General features: G+C 44.7%; 1 protein-coding gene across 2 annotated transcripts in view; it reads right to left on the bottom strand.

Annotated features, from left to right (window-relative positions):
• LOC108696932 (sushi, nidogen and EGF-like domain-containing protein 1) overlaps nt 1-8,490 on the bottom strand; it is a 48,893-nt gene extending 40,403 nt beyond the window's left edge. Inside the window, exons 1-2 of one of the 2 annotated variants that reach the window (XM_018226636.2) lie at nt 8,406-8,490; nt 6,935-7,019 (exon numbers count right to left, since the gene is read on the bottom strand). The gene's annotated coding sequence lies outside the window, so the exon portion shown is untranslated. The remainder of the gene's footprint in view (nt 1-6,934; nt 7,020-8,405) is intronic. The other variant, XM_041569748.1, reaches the window with a different exon arrangement.
• Between the last annotated feature and the right edge of the window lie 3,967 nt (nt 8,491-12,457).

Genomic DNA, 12,457 nt, shown 5'->3' with positions numbered 1-12,457 from the left:
CCCCTCTGGCATGCCACTGTCCAGGTCGTTGCACCCTTTAAACAACTTTAAAATCATTTTTCTGGCCAGAAATGTCTTTTCTAGATGTTAAAGTTCGCCTTCCCATTGAAGTCTATGGGGTTCGCGAACCGTTCGCGAACCGCTCGCGTTTTTGCGCAAGTTCGCGAATATGTTCGCGAACTTTTTTTCCGACGTTCGCTACATCCCTACTAGCCAGCAAACTTTCAACTGTCCCTGAAATCACTAACAGGCAGCAGCTCTCTCCCTACACTATCTCTTCAGCACACACAGGCAGAGTGAAAAAACGCTGCAGGGCTTCGGTTTTTATAGGGAAGGGGAGTGGTCCAGGGGAGAGCTTCCTGATTGGCTGCCATGTACCTGCTGGTCTGGGGTGAGAGGGCAAAAAAAAGCGCCAACAATGGCGAACCCAAAATGGCGAACGTCGCGCGACGTTCGCGAACTTCCGGCGAGCGCGAACACCCGATGTTCGCGCGAACAAGTTCGCCGGCGAACAGTTCGCGACATCTCTAGCAAAGAAAACCAAAGCTCTCAACTTTAGACATAACTTCTTCGGAAAGGCACATGGAGGGGGATGCAAGGGAAAGCCTTCACCATCCATCAGAAGAGACAGTGAGGGGGATGCAAAGGGAAAGTTTGCAGCTCCTATTCAGGAGGTCAGAGAAGGCTATGCGCAAATCAAAATGGAGCCATTCAACTTCAGAAGCGAAATCAAGCGATATGCGGGAGGAACAGTGCGGTGCTATCAGTCATATTAGAAACCTGTCATGGAGGTAGAGTAAAATTAGTGCTTGGCTGCAGGGCTGCCATCAGAAATCACGGGGCCCCGTACATCAAAATTTTCTGGGCCCCCTGGTCCTGCCCACTCCATCCCGCCCCCCCCCAAGCCCCACCCCCAGATCCTGCCTACACCACAGTAAAAAGGCTACACAGACATTTTGTTTTCAAAACTCATCAGTTAATAGGGCTTCTCAAGCATAATTCTATTTTAAAATCAGTCAGAGTCTTTAAAGGGCAAATTAATTTTATTATACAGAGAAAGCTCAATTTTACATGTCCTGATTTTAAGTTTTCCTTTTCCACGCCATTTTTTTGTGGTCCCACAATATATAACGCACTTCCATGATTTTCAATTTTCTTAGATTTTACACAATTTTTTTTATGGTCCCTGACAGAGGGTACCTGATTGAAATAACCTGAGGTTGGTATGTTTTTTATTTCTACATTAGATGCCTGGGGGGAAGTAAGCAGTTTATTCATAATTGCTAAAACAATTTAAGTCTGAGTCCTAGAGTCATCACCTCTCTTGTTAATATGAGAGGCCTAACACTGAGGTACTGGCCATTCTTATTATCTGGCCATTAAACGCTACACTGAAGGAATGACTGATGCCTCAGAGGCTGTTATGGCTTCCCTGTAAAAACCCTGTCCATTAACACTTGACATGCAAATAAAGGCCATAATAAAGGCCATGGTCACCTTGGGCATGACACTGACAGAGGCCAAAGTCTTAGGTTCAACAGTGCAGCAAAATGAAAGTTGTGGCCTGAAGCACCTACCTGTGGCACGCTTATTGTACAGACAGGGGCCACTGAAACACTGCATAGTCCCCTGCGTTAAGATCCACTCTCACTGTCCTACATACCTCCCAACATTTTGTAAATGAAAAGAGGGACAAAAAGTTGCGGCGCGCGTTGCGTGGCAAATTTTTTGTGGCCACGCCCATTTTGTGGACACACCCCCTAATTACCATGTTCATCAATGCAATGCACTAATGACACTTACAAGCTGCTGGGGGGTATGCTATAGCAAGGCAGAATAATAAACAAAAGGCAGGAGATGCAGAGTAACTAGGGCAGGGAGAGTATTGTCATTTGCTTCCAAGGATGACTTTAGCCTTGCAGCAATTAACAGGGGGTATTATGGAAGGGTCCTACTCGGAGTCTAGTACACGATTCCTTGCACCAAGTCGCACCGTAGTGACAATAAAGTGATAGTCTAAAGCAGCGGGAAACCGCTGGGCCAGCTAATTAAAGGCACATTCAACTGTAACAATTAAGCCAAAGTCCACACATACAGACACACCAGGGGCGGAACTACCGGGGGAGCAGGGGGTGCGAGTGGGCCAGGGCCCGCACCCCCTCAGGGCCCCCCGGCAGTCCGCGCGCCGCATGTTCCCCGGCCAGTTCTGGGTGTACGGAGGGGGGTGGGGGGCCCGGCTGCGCGTCCTGTGCCAGGGCTCGCCCCCCTCTTCTGAGACACACACAGTGACACACATACAGACAGACACACAGTGACACATATACAGACAGACACAGTGACACATATACAGACAGACACAGTGACACATATACAGACAGACACAGTGACACATATACAGACAGACACACTGTGACACATATACAGACAGTCACAGTGACACATATACAGACAGACACACACATACAGACAGTCACAGTGACACATATACAGACAGACACACTGTGACACATATACAGACAGACACAGTGACACATATACAGACAGACACACTGTGACACATATACAGACAGACACAGTGACACATATACAGACAGACACAGTGACACATATACAGACAGACACACTGTGACACATATACAGACAGACACACTGTGACACATATACAGACAGACACAGTGACACATATACAGACAGACACAGTGACACATATACAGACAGACACAGTGACACATATACAGACAGACACAGTGACACATATACAGACAGACACACTGTGACACATATACAGACAGTCACAGTGACACATATACAGACAGACACACACATACAGACAGTCACAGTGACACATATACAGACAGACACACTGTGACACATATACAGACAGACACAGTGACACATATACAGACAGACACACTGTGACACATATACAGACAGACACAGTGACACATATACAGACAGACACAGTGACACATATACAGACAGACACACTGTGACACATATACAGACAGACACACTGTGACACATATACAGACAGACACAGTGACACATATACAGACAGACACAGTGACACATATACAGACAGACACAGTGACACATATACAGACAGACACAGTGACACATATACAGACAGACACACTGTGACACATATACAGACAGACACAGTGACACATATACAGACAGACACAGTGACACATATACAGACAGACACAGTGACACATATACAGACAGACACAGTGACACATATACAGACAGTCACAGTGACACATATACAGACAGACACAGTGACACATATACAGACAGACACAGTGACACATATACAGACAGACACACTGTGACACATATACAGACAGACACAGTGACACATATACAGACAGACACACTGTGACACATATACAGACAGACACAGTGACACATATACAGACAGACACAGTGACACATATACAGACAGACACACTGTGACACATATACAGACAGACACACTGTGACACATATACAGACAGACACAGTGACACATATACAGACAGACACAGTGACACATATACAGACAGACACACTGTGACACATATACAGACAGACACACTGTGACACATATACAGACAGACACAGTGACACATATACAGACAGACACAGTGACACATATACAGACAGACACAGTGACACATATACAGACAGAACCAACAGTGACACATATACAGACAGACACAGTGACACATATACAGACAGACACACGTGACACATATACAGACAGACACAGTGACACATATACAGACAGACAACAGGACAACCATATACAGGACAGACACAGTGACACATATACAGACAGACACAGTGACACATATACAGACAGACACATGTGACACATATACAGACAGACACAGTGACACATATACAGACAGACACAGTGACACATATACAGACAGACACAGTGACACATATACAGACAGACACAGTGACACATATACAGGACAGACACAGTGACACATATACAGACAGACACAGTGACACATATACAGACAGACACAGTGACACATATACAGACAGACACAGTGACACATATACAGACAGACACAGTGACACATATACAGGACAGACACAGTGACACATATACAGACAGACACAGTGACACATATACAGACAGACACAGTGACACATATACAGACAGACACAGTGACACATATACAGACAGACACAGTGACACATATACAGACAGACACAGTGACACATATACAGACAGACACAGTGACACATACAGACAGACACAGTGACACATATACAGACAGACACAGTGACACATATACAGACAGACACACACATACAGACAGACACAGTGACACATATACAGACAGACACAGTGACACATATACAGACACACACAGTGACACATATACAGACAGACACAGTGACACATATACAGACAGACACAGTGACACATACAGACAGACACTGTGACACATATACAGACAGACACAGTGACACATATACAGACAGACACAGTGACACATATACAGACAGACACAGTGACACATATACAGACAGACACAGTGACACATATACAGACAGACACAGTGACACATATACAGACAGACACAGTGACACATATACAGACAGACACAGTGACACATATACAGACAGACACAGTGACACATATACAGACAGACACAGTGACACATATACAGACAGACACAGTGACACATATACAGACAGACACAGTGACACATATACAGACAGACACAGTGACACATATACAGACAGACACAGTGACACATACAGACAGACACAGTGACACATATACAGACAGACACACACATACAGACACACAGTGACACATATAGACACACACATAAAGACACACAGTGACACACATACAGACAGACAGACAAACAGACAGACAGACAGATACACACAGACAGACACACACACACAACTCACACACTCGATCTGTAACTGACACAGTAGAGTTTGCCGGCTGCAGCCTCCCTAAATCCACCCCTCCTCCAAGCCAAGCAGTTACTCACAGTTAGGGATGTAGCGAACGTCGGAAAAAATGTTCGCAAACATGTTCGCGAACATCCGGACAAAAATGCGAACGGTTCGCGAACGTTGCGAACCCCATAGACTTCAATGGGAAGGCGAATTTTAAAAGCTAGAAAAGACATTTCTGGCCAGAAAAATGATTTTAAAGTTGTTTAAAGGGTGCAACGACCTGGACAGTGGCATGCCAGAGGGGGATCAAGGGCAAATATGTTTCTAAAAAATCCATTGTTGACACAGCGCTGCGTTTTGTGCTGTAAAGGGCAGAAATCACACTACGTCACTCAGGTGGTGTTTCTGGAGACGGTATTATTATTGATATTTAGACAGAATGTGAAAAAACTCACACAGCTAAGTGGCAGTGGTTTGAAGAACAGATGCAGATGAGAGATCAGCAGCAGGACAGACAGCTGCCCACAGCAGCTACATACAGAGCACTGCAGTAGAAGGTAGATTACTAGCCAGCAAAGCTACCTAACCTAAAATGTCCCTCAAATCCCTGCAGACTTCTGTCCCTACAATACAGAGCAGTATCAAGTAGATTACTAGCCAGCAAAGTTACTATCAACTGTCCCTGAAATCACTAACAGCTCTCTCCCTACACTAGCTCTTGCAAACACACACAGGCAGAATGAAAAAACGCTGCAGGGCTTCAGTTTATATATGGAAGGGGAGTGGTCCAGGGGGTGTGGGGGTGGTCCAGGAGGGAGAGCTTCCTGATTGGCTGCCATGTATCTGCTGGTCTGGGGGAGAAATGGCAAAAAAAAGCGCCAGCTAAGGCGAACCCAAATTGGCGAACGTTGCGTTACGTTCGCGAACATTCGGCGGACGCGAACGGTCGATGTTCGCGCGAACAAGTTCGCCGGCGAACAGTCCGCGACATCCCTACTCACAGTGCACGCACAGTTCCAGCACACACGCACAGCATTCAACAGGCATTTCCCTCCGTGATGAACAGCACAGGTTTGGCAGCACTGCAGTGTAGAAGGGGGATGGAGCCATACTTCCACACTTGTTTAACGGCACCTGACCTCTCCCCCCCCCCCCCCGGAGCAGCATGGAGCCTTGAGTGACACTGGCCGGACAGAAAGACTAAGCTCCCTACTTACCCATAAACATTTGCCATCCGGTGCGTGGCAATAAAACAAGCGCTGTCCCCTAACACATGCCTTTCTTTAGGATTCCTTTCCGGGTAACTAACAGGCGTCATAGCTACGCCACACGGAATCCCTGCAGTGGAGGGTACCCATCATACCCCGTGCCCCGCCGCAACAAGCAAAACTTTATTTGTATAGCTGGTTAGCACGCATCGCACAGTACCAACGAGCAGCAAAAATCTCACGAGATTTCAGCCAGCTACAGTTTTTCCCATGAGGCTTTGCGCCCGACTTTCAGAAAGTCGGGACTTTGGAGTCTCGTGCACAATTTTAAAACCCTGCCTTAATTACATTTATTTAGAAAAAGACGGAAATATGTAAGTTTTGTTAACTATTTAATAACAGTCCTACTGTCAACAAAAAAGTGACAGGTTTCCTTTAAGAACAAATTGTGGTGGGTCGTGGAGATGGAAAAATGTTTATGGTTATACAGATAAGGTCTTCTTCATAACATCTGAACAAGAAATGTATATGTCTCCAAGATCAGCCCTCCCTTCCCTTTTCTTCACTTGCCTCTTCCTAAAACTCCCTCCTATCTTGGTAAGTGTCTTCTACCTTTTATTAAGTTACCTTTAGTCATTTAAAACCAGCCATGGCAGCTAAGTCTAAAAGACATCTAGGAATACTTGCTCTTTAAAATTGCCTTTATTAATTTATTTACAGCTAGCATATTTGCTATAATATTACATCAAAGCATTACAGTTGCTGTGTATTTGATAACATTGGAATCAGAGTGCAAGACTTACCAATAGCCTTACTGCTACGTGGCATCAATTTCTCACATGAATTCACTGCAGGATTGGTTTGAAATGAAGTTTGGCTTCTTTTGTCCTGCAGTAGAGGGTGTTACTCCCCATTAGAGTTCACTGATATAATTTGAGAAAATACCACATAGACAGCTGGAATGTACTAGAAATATCAAAGTTCCTCCTGTTGCCCCCCTCCCTCATGCCTCCTGACTGCCCCATTATTTCCTTCTTTGGGTCAAATCTCTTATAAGGAGAGTAAATGTTATATAGTTACAGACAAAGAATCTGACTATAAACTTGGTTTTTATCTCTTGCTTAAAAAAAAACTCCAATACCTGATTTCACCTTATTTATTATTAAAAAAAAAACTCGATTTAATCAGTTTGGGTCAAAACTTGATAAAATGGAACGAAACCCTGAATTGTACGATTTTTTTCTGGGGTTTTTTCCCGAATTGATTGATGTTTTGGGATTTTTCCTGAAAAGCCTGAATTTTTTGGATTTTTGCCCGAAATGCTCAAAATGGTCTGATTTGCGGACTAATTCCAGAGCAGGCCACAGAAACTTCAATGTAGGATAAGGACCTCTGCCACTGACTTATATACAACCTCAGCAGTCCTGAGTAGTGATGGGCGAATTTGCGCGGTTTCGCTTCGCGGAAAAATTCCCGAATTTCGCGCGAAATTCGCGAAACGGCGAAAAATTCGTGAAACGGCGCCGGCGTCTCGTTTTTGACGCCGGCGGCCGTTTTTGACGCCGGCGACCGTTTTTTACGCCGGCGTCCGTTTTTTCGAAAAAAAATTTTTTGACGCCGGCGAATTTTTTCGACGAATTTTCACGGGCGTTTCGCGAATTTATTCGCCTGCCGCGAATCGCGCAAATTCGCCGCAAATTCGCGCCTGGCGAATAAATTCGCCCATCACTAGTCCTGAGATGGCGGATTTTTGGATTCAGGCTTTATGCAGTATTGGGCATTAATACATCTCTAGAAATTTGAGTTTTGCCCCAAAGAGCCCAACCAGATAAATTCAGAGTTTAGTAAATAACCCCTTAAATTATTTAGAAACAAGATATCTCATTGCAAGAAAATGAAAGAGAATACACACTTCTATACACAAGGGGAAGAACAGATTGCAGTGGGCCATGGTGATGGAGAAATATACAGCCTTAAATTAGCAATTTTGAAAATGTTTAGAATATGGATATACAGACATGTCATTGCAGATCAGTCGTCCCTTCTTTTGCATTTTGCTAAACTTCCCTCCTACCATGGTTAATGTCTGTTACACTTTAGGTGGTTACCAATAGTCATTTAAAAACAACCATATCAACTGTGTATAAAAAGCATTTAGGAATACTTGTTCTTTAAAATTGCATTTATTAATTTGCATACAGCAAGCATATACTGTAGGTACACTGCATTGCAGTGTGATAAATATTAAAATAGGAATCAAAGTGCCAGACTCACCAATATCCTTAGTGCTACACGACATCGGTATTCCTAGTTATAAGTACAGGATTTGATTGCAACACTATTTTTAAATGCAGTGCCACCTTATGTTCTTCAGCAGAAGATGGAAACTCCCTATTAAAGGGCGTAGAACCAAAGATGTTTGACTGCAAGAAAACATAAACAGGCAGAATAAGAAAAACAACTAGAAAAACTAGTTATAAGATATTTAGATTGCTTCTGGCAACTAAGTAGAACAGTCATATCCAGAAAAATGTCTACCAAGGTGACTTATAGGTGAACTATAGCAAAAATAAAAATGTAATATTCCTGTCATTGTCTCAAGTATATTTATTCTGAAATAATCTTCACTCTCTCCCTTAGCAATTGGTATTACTTCATCCTCTCTTCATGCAGGAGTCAGCTTTTAGTTGACAGGTATATTATGGGTGTTATCTACTAAACTCTGAATGCAAAAATCACGAAAAATTTGTGACTTTTTTTTTTTATATAATCGGACTTTTAAAAATCACAGATTTTTCGGAATTTATTAAACCCTGAGGTTTAAAAAATCGGAGAATTCGGGTGAAAAATCCGAAGTAATCTTGAAAACCGGATGAAAAAACTTTCTTTGCAAACAGGGAACACATCGTCTGCAATAATAGGCAACCACTTCCCTCATTCGAGGCCAGAAAAACTGATCACCTGTCAGACCATAAGTCTTTTCAACCCCTAAATTCCCATTATGGTCATGTAAAATCCTTAACACGGTTCGTCAATAGGCTTGGGGTTACACCAACTGCCTCCTCTCAGAATGATCATGAATCCTATAGAGACTGCCATTAATACATTTTAACTTTTCCCATTCCTTCAGGTAGATTCAACTCTCCTTAGGTATGGCCTTGCTCAAAAGATCACCGGATCTATCTTCTGTTCCAGAATCATATCACCAGTGCTCAATTGGAGACCTCTGGCACTCCCAAGGGCCGTGGGGTACGCATACATGGGAGGAATGCAGTCTTCTTTTCCTCCAAGGGAATCCACTAGCCGTAATTCAGAGAAGGCTATGCGACTACCCAGCATGGCTGCTGTAGCACAGCGAGCAGCCACCAATAAGCTCAGAATATCTTCCCATCATCCTCTTCCAGGTGAGTGGGTAGACCAGGACATCGAGATAAGGCATTGCACCCACATTCTTGGGATCCGGCTTATATTTCAAAGAATACTGGTAATTTGATAAAGCTGCCAACCACCGATGCCCAGTCGCATCCAACTTAGCGGTGGTTAGGATATAGGTTAACGGATTATTGTCAGTCCTTACTTCAAACTTAACCCCATATAGGTAGTCAGTAACAGTCCATTTCAACCCTAAGAAGTCCAACTTGTGCACTGGGTAGTTCCTCTCAGCAGGGCTAAGACTCTGGCTTACATACATGACCGGCTTCAATCCTCCAGGGTGTTCCTGATGAAGGATGCCCCCCAGTCCTTTGTAACTGGCATCAACATGCAAAACATAGGGCTTCTAAGGGTCTGCTTAAGCGAGGACAGGGGCTTCTATGAGTATTTTCTTTAAAGTCAAAAAGGCTTCCTCACAAGCTGGGGCCCACCTGGCCTTAAGAGGAGGTTGAAGAGAGTGGGTCTCCTTGGGGGCATTGCAGGCCAACAGTCCATTTAAGGGATTTGCGAGTTTGGAATATCCTTCAACAAACCTTCGGTAATAACCACAGAACCCCAGAAAGGATCTAAGTTAAGTCAAGTTAGTAGGCCGTGGCCAATTCCGTACGGCAACAACTTTCTTGGGATCAGTGGCAACCCCTTCAGCAGACACGATTTGACCCACAAACCGTACTGCCTTGCGAGCAAACTTGCATTTATCGACAGAGAGCATAAAACCTTCCTGCCAGAGGCGCTCAAGTACATTAAACAACCGGGTAACATGTTCTTCCAGAGTGGAGTCAAACACGATTATATCGTCCGGGTACACTATGCAATGTCTGGGGTTTAAATCACCAAGCACCTTTTCCATGAGACGCTGAAAGATGCCAGGAGCCCCACTTATGCCTTGGGGCATCAGGGTGAACTGGTAGAAACGGGCAAACAAAAGCTCTTGATCTTGATTATCCATACTTATGGGGATTTGATAATACCCTGACTGCAGATCCATTACAGAGAACCAGGCACTACCATGCAATGCATCCAAGGCCTCATCAATATGATGCAATGTATACTGATCTGGGACAGTCAACACAGAGATGAACATTGTCATTTTTCTTTCATACAATCACAATGGGGGAAGCATAAGGACTGGATGACTCAACAATTATCCGCTGATCCTTCATCTTTCCAGGTAATTTCGAACATCCTCCAGGTCACAAGGGGGTATCCGCCAGGACCTCTCTTGGAAAGGTGTGTCTTTACTCAACCTTATGCTATGCTCCACATTTCTGACACACCCCACATCTATCTCATCTTTAGAGAAAACATCACGTACAGCGACAATTGTTGCTCAAACACCTGGCGATGTTCTAAGGGTCAGCCTCTTCATAATTAAAGGCCAGTTTAGTGTCAGCTGCTCCCAATCTAATCGAGCGGGAGTCCACACTCTCCACTGGGTAACAATGCCCAACAGTGTTCCAGGCAAGGATTATCACAGTATGGGAGGTAATGTTTTTAACCGTAACCACATCAGTCCTGGACATCTGCGGCAGTAGTCCTTCCTCTCAGGCACTATTTCCGAACCATTTCAAGCTGCTTTGTTTGGGTTGGTTTCCAACAGAAAATAACTGCCTTGGGTCGCCAACACAATCTCCACATACACTCGGAGGCTGTGAACCCCACCCGGGGGGATCTCCACAGGGTGCCAAGGATTTCCTACACAATCCCCAGGTAGCTCTGGGGCAAAAGTCTGGAAAATCTCCTGCAGCTCTGGAGGTATGGGCAGCACAGAGAGAGGGGTGCTCTCCCTGGTTGAAGGAACCAGAGGAAAGCCTCCTCCATGGCTTTCACATTGGAGCCTACAATCACCAGAGCAACCTCCTTGCCTCCAGGCGGGGGACCTACATAAGCAATGACAGTGATTGGGGGAACTTTATCCCGTACAAGTCCAGGAATACGCAGCTGTACCTCCACACAGACATTCATGTAAGTAGGACCCGTCCCCACACCAAAAATGGGCACTGCGCACACAGCTTGCAGTGGAATATGGCTAAGGTGTTGAAGATGTATAATAGTCAATTGTGAGCCAGTATCAAATAGCGCTGTGGTCGGGATACCATTCACTAGCAGTTTGAAAGTGCACCATCATCCCACTCCCTGGAGTTTCAATGGTCTCACAAACACGAATATGTCCTCTCTGTCCCCGTCACACAAGCTTTGAAACATATGAAGCAAAGTGTGAGGATTGTGACAAGTGCCATACTCATCCTCTAAGGCTTTCAGGCAATCTCTAACAGAGGCATTTAGGTTGGCTTTACAGAACATTTTAACCACTCGACTGGTGGGAGGCCGCAGGTTTTTAGTTAAGCAAATTCATTTATCACCCTCAGGACACAGACACTCCTCCAGAATTTGGACCATATTCTCCTGCCACTCTTCAAACCCCTGTTCACCCTCGGGGACCAGAAGATTCTCTGAGAAAACCTTCAGCTTTGGATAGTTAAGTGGGCGAGCCAATGCCCGGGCTCAGGATCATCACCTTGGTGTCTCCCCTGGAGGCAAATTAGCTACCCACTGGGGCAGTGTCAAGGCTTTCCATCTTAATCACAGAACCTGATGGGGAGGATGAGTCAGGTCCGGCATATATAACTATGACTATATGACAGGGCAGACGATCGGATGGTTCCCCTTCGGGTAAACTTTATAAGGCCCATAGTCATCCTCTAGTTCCACAGGACTAGCATAGAGTCTTACACAGTAATCCGTGACTCTGGAACCCCTTTCTGCAACTAATTGGATGTCCGCTAACCTTGCATGGTAAGTGAGGGTAGGGTTCATGATCTCCGTGTCACAACCTCTGGGCACTCGAAAAAGCACAGCGGGGGTCAATGTATTCCACAATCGCCCATGCGTGC

This window comes from Xenopus laevis, chromosome 7L, assembly GCF_017654675.1.
Source record: "Xenopus laevis strain J_2021 chromosome 7L, Xenopus_laevis_v10.1, whole genome shotgun sequence".
Classification (NCBI taxonomy): Eukaryota; Metazoa; Chordata; class Amphibia; order Anura; family Pipidae; genus Xenopus; species Xenopus laevis.
Note: the sequence above shows the minus strand (reverse complement) of the source record. Positions and strands in the feature narration are given on the sequence as shown.